The following is a 17,066-nucleotide window of genomic DNA, read 5'->3' as shown; positions in this document are numbered from 1 at the left end:
GATTTCCTGGTCTGGCCTTCCTTGTGGGACTGACACCTGCAGACAGTGTCTCTTCACTAAATTATGCTGGGTTAATCTCATAATTAATTCACCCAATTATAATGTTGGGTTAATCTCAGACTAAATGTAGTCCTGTTCATAGAAGATGTGTAACTGGGTTTGGGAGGGAGGGAACATGTTGTATGAACAAGAAAGCTAAGTCAGTTGATAGCCGATTGACCCTAAAGTGGGTTAAATATAGACCCAAACAGAAAATTAACCCTTTTCTCATTCATGGCAGAGTCAATATCTAGAGGGGCCCTGCAAAAATGGGATCTCTCTGGACAACCTATCCTAGTGGCTGTTTTGCTTTTCTCATCACATAGACAGAATCATGGATTCATAGAATGATGAATTGGGAGGACCACAAAAATCTTGTAGTCCAACCTTCTGCAATGTGCAGGATAGCAGAATTAAAGTAACAATTAAAGGAGCATAGAAAAACTCTTGTTGTTAGTCTACTGGGGATTCTTCGCAGTCGTCCATGGAAGTGGAACTGTAGAATCCCCACCTTCTTCATCATGACAAACTCTCCAACCGAAATATGATTCTGTGTTGCTAGGCATACAAAAATTTACCTGAAACGCTTTCCTTAAAAAGGAAGTGTTCCCTTTTGGATTTGACAGTGAAAGCCAAAACTTGGTGCCGTGATAAAACCAAGCCAAGGGTTGTCCTTCCATGGTTTCACTGGGAATATGCCCTAGCATTGTTTCCAATTAGAATGAATTGGATTAGGTATGCATAACTTCAAGTTCATCCTGTTGCTCTCTGTAACAGCAGAAGCACTATAACATTTGGACTCATGAATTAACCTTGTGAGCTTACTGGATGATCACATCTCCATCCATCAAATCTGTGGAATACAATAAATGTCAGAGCTGTAACTTAAACACCACTGGAAGGCCATTCTGACACCTATGGCCTTGATAGCGAGGTTAGCATATCATCAGTGAAGACAAACAAGCCCCTCTTTTTTTTTTAACCAGGTCACAATAAGCGAAGATTCATAAATCTAGATAATAGAGATAGAGGTCTTCTGTCTCAGCAACGTAAAGAATAGTTCCTTTTCAAAGATGCTTTTTGGAAGATATTGATTTCCCTGGAATTTTTATTTATGAGAAATAACAGTTGCAGGCAATAAGGTGGCCCTGGAATAATGCTCTCAACACTACAAGCATTGGAGAGCTTTGGAGAGGGAGTTTAGAAAGCCCTGGTCATCTGGAGGAGTAAGTGGTAATGATCCCCTTGCACCAGAATTCTACCATTGTGGATTAAGGACCTACAAAAAGAAGTTCTTCACACTATGAATCAACCATTCATGACTGCAAGATGTGGCAATATCCTCTGGTTGACAACATGGCCTACAAAGAGATCGAGCATCTTCATGGAGGATGCATCAAGCAGCTATTCAATATAGCACACTAATCCATAATTTGCTTTAACCATGATTTATTTCTGCCAAGCCAAGAATAAACAAACCAGATTATATCTTTGTGCAATGCGTGCACCCATCCACTAGCCATGCTCACATCATATACGGAGCAAGAAACTCAACAATTCAGAAAGTAGACGCAGCATCGTTTCTACCATTATCACTGTCATGGAATTTAATTGAGATTGCTGACTTGCCAACATTGTTTGTATCTTAAATAGCTACCAAGCTAGATCTCTTTAACATGGGTGCTAGTTTCTACTAAGATGTTCCTCCCTTTTCATTCCTGGCCTCAGCTGTGAATTGCCTTCCTCTTCCCCACCAGCTTTTAAGAGTGCTTCTGGTCCTGTTTATCTTGGGGAGAGGAGAATGTTATTTTTAAGGATCATTATCAGCCAGTATCCAGTCTCCTTCTGAATTTCTTTGCTAATAGTATTTCACATGTTTATGGAAATCGCCCCGCTCAACATTGCACAAATGAAAAGCAACAAGGAATCCAGTGTCAGACAGCACATTTCTGAATCGGTAACGGATAATGAGTCATTCCAGAAAAAGATCTGCAAGGAAGGGGGGAGTGTCCTTTGGGAAATGGGAGATTTTTAAATGCCTGTCCCTCTGAGCCAGAAGCATTTATTTTTATGAAAAATTGAGATAAGAGGCAACCTCCGAGGACTGAGTCCAACTGAGATGCTTGAAGAGGCTGGAGAAGGAATTTTGCCTGGACCAGCAATAAAGCAAGGAAAGTAATAAAATGATCGTGACATATGAGTTTACCATTAATGCTTCTCTCATAAACAATTCATTATCCAAGATTATTTCACACTGCAAAAAAAAAAAATATATATATATATATATATAAAGCTAATCAGTACTTGCGCCAAACTGTCAACCACGGATAGAAAAATAAGAAACTGCCTAATTAGCCTATAATTATGGGATGTAGGCTGCTTGCTTCAACAGGAAAAAAAAAAAAGATGGATGTTTATGACCGAATTTTCATAGCATCACAAAATGTCCATCCCAAAAGATAATGGTAAGAAGGGAACTTGAGAGCATCTAGCTCACCCCATGCTTAGAGGAGGAATCTCTATATAAGATAGATAGATAGATAGATAGATAGATAGATAGATAGATAGATAGATAGATAGATAGATAGATAGATATAACCTCTATATATAACGGCTTCCAGCTTCTATTTACATTATTTCTCACAAAGGAGAATCCATCACGTCTGGAGCCAGTCTGTTGAACAGCTTTCACAGCTGGGACATTCTTCAACAAGGAACAAGGAACATCTGCTTCCTTGTAATTTAAATGTTATCTTCACATTTCATTTTTGTCCTGGCTTCAGCCATTTCTTTGTCCTGGTTCTGCCTGTCTGTTGAAGTTTGGCTCCAACACACCTGTCCAAACCCCAAGGCACCCTTGGCCCCAAAGAGGTTGTGTCTCCTAAATTGAAAATATTATGGAGCCGTCTTTCTTCTCCATGACTTTGTCCAAATCAGGAAGCTGAACTGAGAAGATAAGGAAGAAGGCATATTTCTTTCCCTGCAGATGCGATGATACGATGGTTAGTTTACCATCACTTAATTTTTCCAGGTTGAACTAGAAAAAATATGGGAATATCGACGGAACCATACCAAACCAAGCGTGTAATGCACTAATTCAGAGCCCCAATTCTCCAAAGAACCACCTGGATCTCATTCTCGCTAATACCATTGGACCAAAAGATTATCTGAGATAATCTGTGATACTCAAAAAGGCTGGGTTTCATTGATATGTTTTTATGTTTTTATTCACTTGTTATTTTATTTTAATTGTACGCCGCCCAGAGTTGCTTTGGGTGAGATGGGCGGCTATATAAATGTGAGGTATGTATGTATAAAGAAATATGAAAGGTTTTGTACCACTTTGGAGTTATGATGAAAAGAAGTCCCAGCTTCTTTCTGGATTTTTATGCCCCCTTCTTGCTCCTTCCTCCATCCCCCTCCCTCCAGTTCTTGTCATTTCAGTTCTTGAAACTGGACAACTTCCAAAGCTGAGGACAAAAACAATTTGTTGGACACAAAAACTGCGTTTCAAGATTGCCAGGAAACTGCAGTTAGATCAAACCAAAGCTGCCAGATTGGGGATTGGCAACATATCTCCAAAATACATCGCCTTGCTACGGGCAGAAGAATATCATCCAATCTGTTCAGAGTCCGAGTTAGTGCAGGATGGAAACTGAAAAACCAGGTCATAAACAAAGTCACAGTTCAGGATAACAAATAGTCAACAATCAGGTTGCAAAATCCAGAGAGACCACGGTTTGCAAGCAAGGTCAGAATAACAGAGCCAGGCCAGAACTCAAGGAGCTGAAAATAGACGCATTTCAATGGAAGCCAACCTTTACTTCTGACCCTTTGCTATAACCTACCTAAGATTCGGTTGTAAGTAGTAGTCCTTGGTGGCAATTTACCTGAGTAAATCCCTATTTTAGGGATTTTAAGCAGGCAGTTTTTCCCCAGTCCTTCCCTAAGATCCAGAAAAGGAGGATCCCTAAGGAATGATGGTCTACTTAGGAGTTAAGAGCACCTAGAAAACATTCTTAATTACCCACCAGAGAGGGGACTTCATTCCCTTCTCTGGCTGTGTCCCGGCCACATGCTTACCCCTGGTTAATAGAGCCATGGTTTAATTAAACTGATTTTCTGAAGTCATATGACATATGGAACTGCACACTAGTCACACAGTATAAGTTCATACTACTTGCTATGCTAAAGAGGATTTGGGTTAGGGTTCAATGTGTTATCCAAACAGAGCTGGAGGGGATGGAGGTTCTTTGCTATGGGTAAACTGCAAGCCACCTCAGAGCTCCACGTCTGGCACATGATGTAGACCGGGCAGGCAAGATGGGGCTATATCTTCCTTGTTGACCACAGAGTTACAAGACCTAATCTGCCTTCCAGGATCTTCTAGAATGGAAGCTTCTTCTGGAGAAGAGTCTTCCACAGAGACTGCAAGATCCTTAAAGGATTCCATTCACTTGGAAGTTCTTATCCCTCAAGGAAACATTTGTTTTCCCCAGTCAACAAGCCCATATGCAACTCAACGTTTTCACAGTGGTTCCACTTAGGACATCCTTTAATACCTACATTAACAACTTAGGTTGCCAAATAAAAGTATTATTTTCCCCCAGAATTGTCAGCAGCACTTTAAGACAGAACTATTGGCGGACCCAAGTTCACTACAACAGAAACATTTCCCATTCTGACGATTTGTGTTTTAAAAAAGGCAATTTTCCAATCAGTTATGGGTTCTGGCCAAAGTTACAAGCCTGGTAAAGCAGAAACAGTTCAGTCATATTCTAACCAAGCAGAACATCTAGAAAATACACTCTGAAATATTAGTTCTTGTCAAAAGGGGGGGGGGCAGACTCGAGCCCGGTTTCTTGTTACTGTCCAGTTAATGATTCTGCAAACATTTCAGAACATCTCAGAATTTAGCACCTTGCTTAAACAGCCCTCTTTTAATTGCTAGCAGATACTCCATTAAAAGATTTAAAACCCCTTCCCCAAATGGTGAAAGTGAACAAAAGAACCTTGATGTATGTGTCGCTTGGCTATTCACCAGCCACATTTTTGCTCGGGGTGGAATGGTCAGAACCATCTGAGTTTCTGATCAGGTCATGCTCCCACCCTACAGACCATATCTCCAGAACATCAGAAGAAATCGCTCACAACCCCTGGCCCTTCTCACCAGGACTGCAGAACTTGTGGTCTTCCAAAATTGCTCAATGATTACAGGCTGTAAAGGACTGTAGAAATGACCTTGGGAGAAGGAATGGATGAGCCGCTCAAGGAGGAGAAACAGCAACTTATCCTGGGACAGTGGAAAAAGTGAGAAAGAACCTCAGAATGACCCTGTCTTGATTCTGTTGGGTATAAGAGAAGGCAGAGGGAAACTCTGGCAGGCTTTCAACATCCTGTTGTTATATGCTACAACAATAAAATAGCATGCCTGGAATCCTTGCTTTGTCTGTTTTTTGACCTGGCATACCTCAAAGGGCTCGCATCAATCTGGAAAGCTTGTCAGAATTTTTTTTCTGCCTCCGGTCCACACCAAATAGAATCAAGGTGGGGTTATCTTCCTCCATCTATTCCTTCCCCAAGGCCATCTTTGCATTCCTTTATAGCCAGCAACTTCAGGAACTACAGCCAAAAGCAATAGATGCTGGAAGTAGTGGGTTAGCCATATCTGGAAAGTTTCCCATTCTTGTTAACAGCAACAGGAAAAAGCATTCTGGGATTCTTAGCTGGAGATAAAGTTGCAGATGCAAAACAGGTCGCTCTGCAACCGAGACCATCCTTCTGCTCTGAATGTAAATTACACCATCGTCATCATCACCATCATCATCGTCATCATCATTATCTAACTCAAAACATATTTCAGTTCAGCACAGGGCTGGGTGCTTACGAATTGGATGCTATGTTCCTAATGTTGTCTTATTAATTTGAGTTAGCATAGGACTACTCGCACTTTCGAGTTAATTTTATACAGAGAGAAGTTGGTATACTATCAAGATGTAAATCATATGGCTTAGTTAACCGTGTATCTCATGGAAAGAAAAATAAAGCAGAGTGGATGAGCCATAGAGGAAATATTACCGGAGAGAGAAAAAAGCAAAATGGAAAAAAAAACCCAGCATGTACAAGATAGAAAGCAAAAAGAATGCAGAAATCTAGGGAATCAGGGTAAGTAAAAAAGAAAATGATGCATGAAGACAGGGACGCTCCCAAACACATCCACTAAAACTGGGAACAGTTCCAAGCTTAAAAGCTATATAGCCACAACCTGCTCCATGAATCATGATTTGCAACCCATCACTGCCATTTAACATGGATTGTCTCCAACTGTGTTTAGCTACAAAAACAGCAGACGGGCTCCTCACCTAAGTATCTTGAAGCTGCAGTACTTGGAAAGCCATAAATAGCAAGACAGAGGGCTGGCCCAAGATACTACAATAAAAGCAATAAACATGATTTAGTTCTCCTGGTGGGTCATCACAAGAGACAAGTAGACAACCTTTCAACTCTCCTTGCTGAAGGATGGCTTACCAGCAGTTGTTTTATAGTTTTAGGACTGTGGTGCTGGGACTCTGTTTTGTGTGTCTGCCGAAGAAAGCAAGAGTTGTGTCCTTCCCAGCTGAGTTCAGGGTTCAAGTTACTAGGTGCAAGGATCAGAGATCATGGGTTTTATCCAGCACCCACTTTGCAGCTCTGGAGCAGTTCCTTTCCCCTTTCCCCGTTCCTTCCTTCCTTCCTTCCTTCCTTCCTTCCTTCCTTCCTTCCTTCCTTCCTTCCTTCCTTCCTTCCTTCCTTACTCTCTTCCCTTCCCTTCCCTTCCCTTCCCTTCCCCCTTCCTCCCTTCTTTCTTTCTTTTACAATCCCCAGAATTCCAAGAAATATTGGCCATGCTGGTGGGGAATTCTGGGAGTTGCACAGGCTGGACAAAATTATTCCTATCAAAGATCTCAAGCTGTAGGCAAAACACCCAGGAGATCACAATTTAAAAAAAAAAGCAGAGCTGATCAGGTTTGCACAGGCAAAGCGTGATGCTGCCAAAATTTGCTCCAGAGGAGCAAAGGCTGAGGAGTGAAAGCAGAAACACACAAATAGAATGTGTTATTTTATTAGAAGAAAACAACAACAACAACAACACAATACTATGACTCGTGCTGGTAATGAGATGGCAAAGAATTCCACAAGACAGATTCTAAGACTTTCTCTAACTAGTTTCATGAATGCAATGCAATCAGCGTTCTTACCTTGTCCAGTTTCTAACCTGAGACTGGCTCCATACGACACAACGGAGAATTCTGGAAAGACAGGTTATAAATGTTGTTAGCCAGAAGCAAAGAATTAGATGGTAACATGGTGTTCAGACATCCGGTCATGCCTCTGTGTGGGTATGTATGTGCATATGCAAATTTCCCCCTCTTAGTTAAAATCATTTGCATCTGAGCCAAACAACCCATTTCTACAAAATGCTTAACAGGGTGAATAAGGGTGAATGAATCTTTCGTAGGAATACTGAAAAAGGGGCTATTGATTCAATCAACTAATCTCACGGGGGGGGGGGCTGATTTAGGGTTAAGTCAATTCCATCCAAGTCAGCTTCACTGTAGAACACCAAAACCGAGCCATTAATGCCTACCTAGTCCTCCAAGAGAAAGAGATGGAAAGAAAGAGTGGCTAAAAGAATTAAATCCACTCCATTACAGGGCACAGAGTACAGAACAGATGTCCCAAATGCTGGTTGACTGACAGTGAAGCCACATCTGTTGCTGCCTCTCTGGCCAATGGGGAAGGAGCTAGTGACAAAGACTGGACAATGAACATTTGGTCCAAGGGCAGAGACTCGGTATTACCGATATGGCAAATTGCACTGTGTTCACACAGCGTGCTAAACAAACACCATTAGGGTTGAAAATATAGTTCTTGAAACTTGAAAACAAAGAGTTTTCAGTTTAGTGTGAGAAATGTGACCCCCAACAACTTCTGATGTATTGAACCAACCATGCGTAGACAAGCCATAGTTCAGAGCAATGCACAAACCCATTTCCAATATATGTACACACTCACTGGATGCTTTGAATGAAGTATTAAAAGATGGAGAGCACTGCAGATATTGCCCAGGACATGTATAGATCCAAATTAGGTAACCCCATCAGGAGATCAATAACCTATTCATAAAATAAGCAGCTTAATCTGCATTGTGCCACACTTTCTACCCAAACAGATTTAACACAGCAACTCCGCTAGCTTTGCAAAAGGTAGGTAACGGGTCCACCAACCAGCATTTGCTAAGCCTATTAAAATAATATGTAGATTTAGTTAATGACATGCAAGGAAAACATGCAAATTAGCTGTGGTCTTTGTCTGGCCCCTGGCATTCTGCAAATTGTTCGCCCCTGAGGCCCAAAGATTCACAAGGGAAGGCAGCTCTAAGTAAACAAGGAGGCCCAAATGATCCAATCTTTTTTTCCTAAAAATACAGATGGTTTGGGTTGTTTTTTCTGTTGGTTTGTTTTTTGTTTCTGTTTTGTTTTTAAGCGCTAGCAAAACACAATTTGCAACGGAAGGAATTTTCAAATGCCCTGCAATGAGACTCTCTTCAGTGCCCCAAGTTCAAAAAAGTGTTTGTCTTCTGCAAGCAGGGCTGACTATTGGGGTAAGATCAAAGCATTTTTGCTTCCATCTGGGACTCAGAAAAGTGAAGAAGGGGCGGAGGGCGGGGAGCTCGGCTCGAAGCGGAAAAAGGGGCTCATATTTGGAATTCCTCCCATTTTTGCAAGAGCGGGTCTGCAGGCTTTCACGCACCGCATGCAATGTTGGAAGATGGTCAAGAGCAACATTCCCAAAGGGATTAAACCAAATTGGGAAAGTGGGGATGGGGGGGGGGGAAGCCAGGATAGCCGAGTTGCAAATGCCACGTAGCGCACATTCTCTTCTATAATTCATGAGGCATGAAATTGCCTCAATATATTATTTGGCTCTGGACCAAATCAACCCTCATTTACCAGTTTGAGAGCAAAACAAATCTAGGTCTCCAAACTGATCTGCCTAATGTGTTCGTTTCATGGATATCAGGATTCCAACGCTTGTTTACTTTCTCGTCCACCGTGGCAAATGTCTACGTGGCATCTCATCGGGTTCCGAACCCAGTTTCAAAGGGAATCTTTTTCATCAAGTCTATCCTCAAGGGCTGAAGCGATGCCCTTTGTGTCGGACGCACAGAGGACAAGGCTACCGTACAACAATCTTTGATATCTGAGATTTTTTCTTCTCCAACTTTCACTGAGGGCAATACACTGAGGGCAATACACCAAAAATTCATTAGGGTTCAACTTTGAAAGTTGAACAAACCCAGCCATTGTGATCTACACCTGCCCAGTGCTTTGGATTTAAAGACAAAAAGTTGCTTTGGGGCACATGCAGAGAGGCCAGGTGACACTTGAATGCAACATTTCTGACCTGTTGTACATCTGCTATGTGGGGCCTTTGAATTCCAAGCACTGCTCAGACCTAGGAATGTAGGGCATATGGCTGAGTTCAATGTGCAAACCTGACCAACTGTGGTTGGTTAGTTTAACCCAATGGTTAAACAAATCAGGGCTTGATGCAATGAGATAGCAGCTGTTACTCTGCAGAGAAACATTCCAAGGTCTGAGGACATCAGTTCTTTGAGGTAGAGCAGATTGAGAAACAGACACGGCGTGAAATACTTAAACTCTACTTATGTAATGGAAGAATCTTGAAAATCTGACACTTTTCCTTTTTTTCCTCCTTCTTATACCCAAGAAAATCAAGGTGGGCCAATCTTGAGTGTCTTCCTCACATTTTCCTGTTTTCCAAGGTTTACCCAATATTTTTGTAATGGCTGCCACCTATTTTCTTCAATGTCACCTCAATTCTCTTCTACAGAGGTAGACAATAGTCTTTCCTCTTACTTGCTTACCAGTTTTTTTCCAAAATATATTTTTCTGGCTAGTTCTTCCAGCATGCCAACCATTCTGCTAACGGATGGATGGATGGATGGATATGGACTGGTTTTACAACTTATCCAAGATTTATGGTTTGTTGCTATTGTCATACTCTGCCCTGCTAACTGATGTGGATAAAAAAGTAGGATAACGTGGGGTAACCAGTGAGGCTACTATCACTGGCAGCAATGTAGCTAATATACATGAAGAGCTTTTAGGCATGCAATTGTACAGTTCTGCTAAGAGGAGAGGATGCTAATATTTAGCTTATCTCTGACAAGCAAAGAATTCCAACTGTGCAAATCCCTACAACAGTTGATTATCCCACAAAAACTGGAACAGTGTCTGACTTCTAATCTTAAGAAAGAGGATCCAATTACAGTTGCCCAGAATGAAGCCTGAATCTTCATTCTGTCAACATGTCTTCAGCAACTAGGTTCCAGAAACAGGAGGAAACACATTTTTGACATTTTTTTTAATTTAAAGTCCATGAGTCCATTTACAATCTGATGGAGTACAATATTAATGGCATCTAAATTGCTCTTGGTCTTCCGAATCCTGACATCTCGTTTGCCATGACACCTTTCATTTAGAAATTACCACATTCTCCAATCTAGAATTACCTTCAGGCTCAAAGGAAGATATTCCTTTCAGTCATGATCCACTGCTCCTGGATTTTTCAGGCCAGAAGATGAGGCTCCACCAAACTTGGCAGACTCCACTGACACTATCTTGGTGGACTTCTCAGCAGCCTCATCTTATAGGAACCCATGGTGATACTCCATTAGGAGCAGACACAGGTCCTCAGAGTGAACAGAGTGAACAACAGCATCAGATCAGCTACACCTCATGAGAAGGCCTGAAGACCATCCTACTGCCGAGTCAACCTCTCTCCCACAGACAGGAGAGAACCCTTCAATCAACATCTTCCAAAGGCTCTGTCCAGGTGCTGATATACATTGCCTGGCCTGAACATCATTCCGCTGAACCACACAACACTGTGGTGACCCTAGTTCTCAGCAATCGTCTCTGTTGCAATCAGTTTCTTTTGTAAGTTGTGACGGGATAAGAGATCTACTATTTTTCTGTTTTGACTGCTGCCCCTGCACAATTTCTTGGCACTGTAATTTCCTTCTTTTCTGATAATCTTTTCTCCCTCTGTAACCCAGGCGCGTGCCTAAGCATTGCTGAGCATTTCTAAAATATGCCTTTGTTCATAGACGTCCTCTTGAATTATTGATTACCATGAGGCACACATTCAAAACATGAGGCCAAAGCAGAAAGACCAAAACTTGGAAGGAAGTGAAACACCATGAAGAACTCCCTGGGTGCGCGTTAGTCCTGGAATAAACTTGAGGAACAAAGCGCATGGAGTGCCAAATTCACACACCGCACTAAGCCATAGCTTGCACAACTCAATTTCTGGAATAAACCTCAACGAACTGGATTCACACAACCTGCTCAGCAATATTTTGACTTAGTGCAATGCACAGACCACATCAAAATCAGAAAATTAGATGCTCCCATCCATGGAAAGACAATGAATTCTACTTATGTTGATTTCCAGCACAGGAGGAACATTGAGTTCTTCTTTTATGGTGCTTCTAAACTCTGAAGCCAGAACTATTTCTCTCCTTTAGGAAGAGAACTGTCTTCTGAGGTTCACCCATTTTGGACAGGAATGTACATGCTGTCTTTTTTTCCCAACTCTAAGCATCGCTTCAACAGTCTCTAGTGACAGGGGGAATTGCTAATGAGCTATTGATCGGGAAACGGTAGCCAATGAAGTTGCCAAGTTGGATTCTCTCCTTTTGCTTTCCTGGCCCCTAACTGTGCACTGCAGTTTCACAGACATAGCTATGTACCTATGATTCCCTTCCCCTGCACACACAGATTTAATAAGATGTCTGCACTGCAATAAGAATCATTCCTTTCTGTTCCCTTTGTTTAGATGGCAGAGCATTCTCCAAGTATGGGCCAAGGAAATGAAGAGGACAGAACACTGGACAGGGTGCCTGATTCAATGTTCTAATCAGATCACTGTTTGGTCCACCCAAACTCCAAGAAGCGTTAATGGAGACATCCACAAAGCACGGGGGCAGGGGACAGCATTGATAGATATGGGAAAGCGGTTAGGCTCAGCACCATGGAAAAGAAATATTCAACCACCTTCCCTCTTGAAACCCAAGTCTTTTAAAGCTAGGCTCTCCAAGCCATCCCAGAACCAACCACAAGTCACGAGCATCACTTATTTGTGAATCAAGCCTTACGTTTTTGAGAAGTTCCATTGATTCAGCTTCTTACATGGACAGTTCTTCACTTGACCATTACATGAACCTGCACTTTCTGCCTAGGCAATCCAGAATGACATTCTAACTCCAATCTTCTAAGGTGGTGGATTGAAGAATATTTCCCCTAAGGGAATGTTGAGTTCCTCCAGGAGCCACAGTTAGGGTCTCCTAGCTTCAAAGGTCCCAGCTCTTTTGCTAAAAAGGAGTCCTTCAGCATGTCATGACCCAAAAATGCAGCTAAGGACAGTGTCTGCACTTTCAAGAGGAAAACTGGACTGCCTTCAGCCTCACGGGCATCCACCAAAGCACTTGAGATTTACAAACCGGAAGTAGATACCCAGGATCTATCGCTACTTAACACTCAATTGTTGCTAGATCTGAAGCTTGCACAGATGAAGTCTTTGCCTGAAATTCAGAGCATTCCAGACATTGATCAATGGAAAATTAAATTTGGGCTGGCCAGGTAAGGATGTCTCTTAAATGCCCGATTAATTTCCTATTCTCTGGGGCTTCCTTGCAAATGTGGCATGCAATATGGAATACATCAAAGATGTAAAAACTATACACTTCAGAGCCCAGCCTCATAATTTTAAGCACTCTACCTGCTAGTGTTTTTTTTCTTAACTCAATACATGAAGAGCTTCCCACAAAACTGTAAAGGGTGTAAGGATGATTAAGCTTGAGATAAATGTTACCCCTTTATCCTTCAGAGATGCACTTCATGTTTTTGTTAGGGTAAGGATTTCATAACTCTGGGTCACACATATGTATCTGACCTGTGTAATGATGCTTTTACAAATGTTGGGTCATATCTCTCTACAAGCAGTGGATAACCATGCAATGCACTAATTGCCCAGAGTCATTGGGAGTCAGGCAACATATAAATTAATACAGATAATCCTCGCTTACTGACTGCCTTGTTTAGCAACCGTTCAAAGTTATGACAGTGTGAAAAAACAATTTGGCAACCAATCCTCACATTTATGATTGTTGCAGTGTCCTGCAGTCAAGGGATCACCATTTGGGTGCTTGGTAACTGACTTATGACGAGCAGAGTTAATAGAGAAGGTGGAAGTAAAATCATAAGTTGCAATCATGAGATGTTTCGCTTAACGACTGAATGGGAAGCAAGGTTGTAAGCCCATCACGGTTACATGATTTTCCACTGAGTGACCACAGTGCTTAATGACCAAGTTGCTGGTCCCAACTGTGAACGCTAAGTGAGGACTACCTGTAATAATTTAAAAGAGATACTTAACAAAATTTGCCCATTCCCACCCCCCAACCCAGATTGTTTTATGACATTCTCACATCTTGGACATGCGGAAATTCAAGGAAACTGAACTTCCATATGTCTGGAACATCTCAAGTTGGGGAACGCTGAACTAGCCGTAACTGTTAGGTTCACATATCACATTGCGCCAAGGGCGCATTACTTAATGTTGTTGCTTACAGTTTTCAGAGTCCTTTCAGACAGCAGATGAAGACTTAATACAACAGAAGGCAAAAACTATTAAATGCACAGCAAAAATGCCTCTGGATCTCTCAGTAAAGCCAGGGCTGTGTCCATTTGCAGAGTATTGCTAAGGGTGTGACATACCTAGATTTCTCAGTGAGTGCCTTAAATCAGTAACCCACACCAACACAGTCCTGCTTAAATGGAAAACAGATACTACCATTAATTTATTTAAATCCACAGCCAGCCAATTCTATTCTCTCAGTCGACTGAAATGTCACAAATCAAAGCAAACACTTTTGCAAATGTAGAAGGGAGGAAAATGAAACTGGTGTTCAAGCCATACAATCTGCGTTTAGCCAGTCTTAAAACAGAAGAAACAGACTCTTGGCAGCTTCTGGATTTCAAGATGGAGGCTAACATGTCGTAGAATAATTTGGACACATTTGGGGACCTATTACTCTGTTAACATGGGCCCTTGTCTTCCACTCTAAAGGCCCCCTCAGCAAGAGGAGCATTTGGAAATGTCCCTTCCACAAATTACAAGCACTCACGCAAGAATGGAGTGTGAGAATTCAGAATCAAAGCTTAAACCTTTTCATAAACTTTGGGGGCTACCAGATTCCTGATTTTTTTTTTTTTTTGGCTATCACAGACTCTTCTCCTACAATGTCTGCAGATATCTCCCAGACACAGAGGCAAAGAAAATATCTTGACCCCATTTGCCTTTGTTCATCCAAGAAGAATCTAGACTGGCTTTAACATGTGGCAGAAAGCAGTGACGAAGCTGCTAAGTAAGAATAGGACATCCTCTCCAACTATCTCCAGAGGGGGAAACTCAGAGGGTGAACAGAGAGGACAGAGATTGTCTTAAGTAAAGAGGGAAGAAAATCTGTCTTTCTTCTCTGTTCACCCTCTGAGTTTAGCACCTCTTCCTGACCTGCATCCTGCCTGCTCCCATCCCCAGCCTCTTCCTGTACAGACAGCAGAGTCTTAAACCAAGGTTCCAAGGCCCAGCACCCACAGACGTGCTTTTCCTGGCTCTGCATGTGGTTAGTGTGTGTCTGTGCAACACAGGAACACCAAAGGCCTGCCTTGTCCCAGCACCTAGAAAGAAACATCTCCAGCACCCCGAGGGACAAGAGCAAACAGCAGGAAGGGACACAAAACACAGCAAAACATCTTTAGTTCCTTTGCTAGAAGAGAAGAAAAAGAGAATGTGTGAAAAGAAGGACAAAGAGAGCAACACAAGCATGTTCAAAGGATTGGGAGAGTCCCCCCCAAACACACCCACCCACCTGAGCTCCTATCCACCTAGGCTGCATGTCTTCAAAAAGTCTTCACTTATTTAAAAAAAAATGAATTGAGGACAGAATCGCGAAACACGTGGTGCATTCAAGGGCCAAACAGCTGGCCAGACATCCAAACTCAGGAGCCACATCCAATCGAAAACACAATTCCAAAAAACCCTTCAGGGACTGGCAAAAACATTTGTTGGGAAAAAATGGCTGAAGAGAATAATATGACAGTCTGTTCACCTGGAACAAAAGATGCTCGACGTCAGACCAGAATTGTTAGGATTAACGTTCATTTTGGCAGGAGCAAGGGGGGGGGGGATTTCATCCCATTTTCATTTACGTATGAAAAAAATGATGTTTGCCATCAAAGGCTGGCAACTGGTAGCTTCTGGATCACAAGGACCATCCTATGGTTCTCTTCAAAGAATTGGCTTTTCTAAAGCCTACCTGAGTTTCCAGGCATCTCTGGGGAAGTTTACACTTGGGGCTGGTTTTGAAGTAGAAAATCCATGTCCTCTGGATTTTTTGCACTACAATTCCCATCAACCCTACCATTTTGGCAAAGGGGAGGGTTTTGTTGGATCTGTAGTTTGAAAGAACCTGGAGGAAACCAGCTTCTCCTTCTAAACTGGGGATGAAGCAGCTTCAAGTTATGGGTTGGGTTTTAGAAACATCAACTCTGGTTTTGCAATGCTCCCTGCATTTTTCCTCAACAATCAGTTCCCGAATCCAAGCTGTTGATCAACCTGTTGCCAGGAGCTGCCAATCTTAAATAGCTCCAAACTTAACAACTAGGCAATTTGGAATAATTGGAAGATTTGATGGAGATGCTTGGACCTTAAGGGTGCTGAGATCCTGCAACCAAATGGCACCATAACTGCACCGTTACAACTACAGTTGTTCTTTGCGGGGAAATGAATTTCAAGGATGAAAAATCAAAGCAAGAGACTTCCAGTTACGATTAACCTCACGCATTCGCTTTTTAAAAATCCCTCAGCCTTATTACTCAGAGGGAGGGGAACAATTCAGAGTGCAGCAATTACGTTCCAAACAGAACGAATGCCATAATTATACCTTCAGAGGTATGTGAAAATATTTTGAAAGGCAACAGTTCAACTGCAGCTGCTTCATGCAAATTGCACGTGGCTCCCTCTGTTCTCAAGTTTGAGGATTGAGCAACACACCAGTTTGGACACTGTGTGTGAGTGACAGCAGGATGCTGTTAGTGCTGTTCGCTTCTTTAACACAGATGCCCCATAAAGTGTTCTGGATTCACCTCTACTTCTTCTTCATGCTGGCAAGATGAATATTATGGCTGCTTTCCCCCAACACGCTTCACCTGGGAATTCACCTATTTTCTGTGTCCAGTATGTACATCTCAAAATTCCCCAAAGAGGCTCAGTTTGCCCAACCCTCCAGTTGCAAAAAAACCCCCAAAAAACTATCCAAGCTTAGTTAAGTTGTATGAATGGAACTGCTAGATCACTGCCTGACCTGGTTAAGCATGGTGGGTGAACACAGCCTCCAAGTAACATTTACATGCAAGAACAGTTTTAAGAGCAAAATGTTGGCCCTGTTCAACGCTTCTCCAAGATAGCCCCTCAATCAGGAACCTAAATGCTTGGTAATTGCCATTCCCAGGAATACACAGCATATCCTTTCAAAACGCGCTGGACTTATGACAGCTGAAGTACAAAACATCTAGAAGATGCCATATTCAAGACAACTAATTATTAGATATCACGTCGGTTGGCTGCACCCATCACATAAAGTCAAGTGAATTCTCCTTTAAGTCAAATGTGACTCCTGCTGAATTCATAGACACATCCATACAGTGTTTTTATCAGCAGTAGAGAATGGTACAGGATGTTTTCTGACTTCTTGCACCAGCCTATCGCTCTAATATTCCTTGGCAAACTCCCATCCAAGAACTACCCAGGCCCAATCTTGCTTAACATCCAAACTCAAACAAGGTCAACTACATACTACTCATACATCATGTGAAGCCATAATCCCAACCACAAAG

The 17,066-nt window shown here is 42.1% G+C and overlaps 1 protein-coding gene across 4 annotated transcripts in view; it reads right to left on the bottom strand.

The window, feature by feature from the left end:
• The window catches only part of ARVCF (ARVCF delta catenin family member), a 257,122-nt gene that overhangs the window by 217,808 nt on the left and 22,248 nt on the right, over nucleotides 1-17,066 (bottom strand). For 3 of the 4 annotated variants that reach the window (XM_088135346.1, XM_088135349.1, XM_088135350.1), the window contains exon 2: nucleotides 7,278-7,328. The gene's annotated coding sequence lies outside the window, so the exon portion shown is untranslated. Of the gene's footprint in view, nucleotides 1-7,277; nucleotides 7,329-17,066 lie in introns of those variants that run through there. The other variant, XM_088135351.1, reaches the window with a different exon arrangement.

This window comes from Python bivittatus, unplaced genomic scaffold (genome assembly GCF_059951505.1).
Source record: "Python bivittatus isolate LINGU-HERP-01145 unplaced genomic scaffold, Pbiv_v1 ctg000100_np1212, whole genome shotgun sequence".
NCBI lineage: Eukaryota > Metazoa > Chordata > Lepidosauria > Squamata > Pythonidae > Python > Python bivittatus.
Note: the sequence above shows the minus strand (reverse complement) of the source record. Positions and strands in the feature narration are given on the sequence as shown.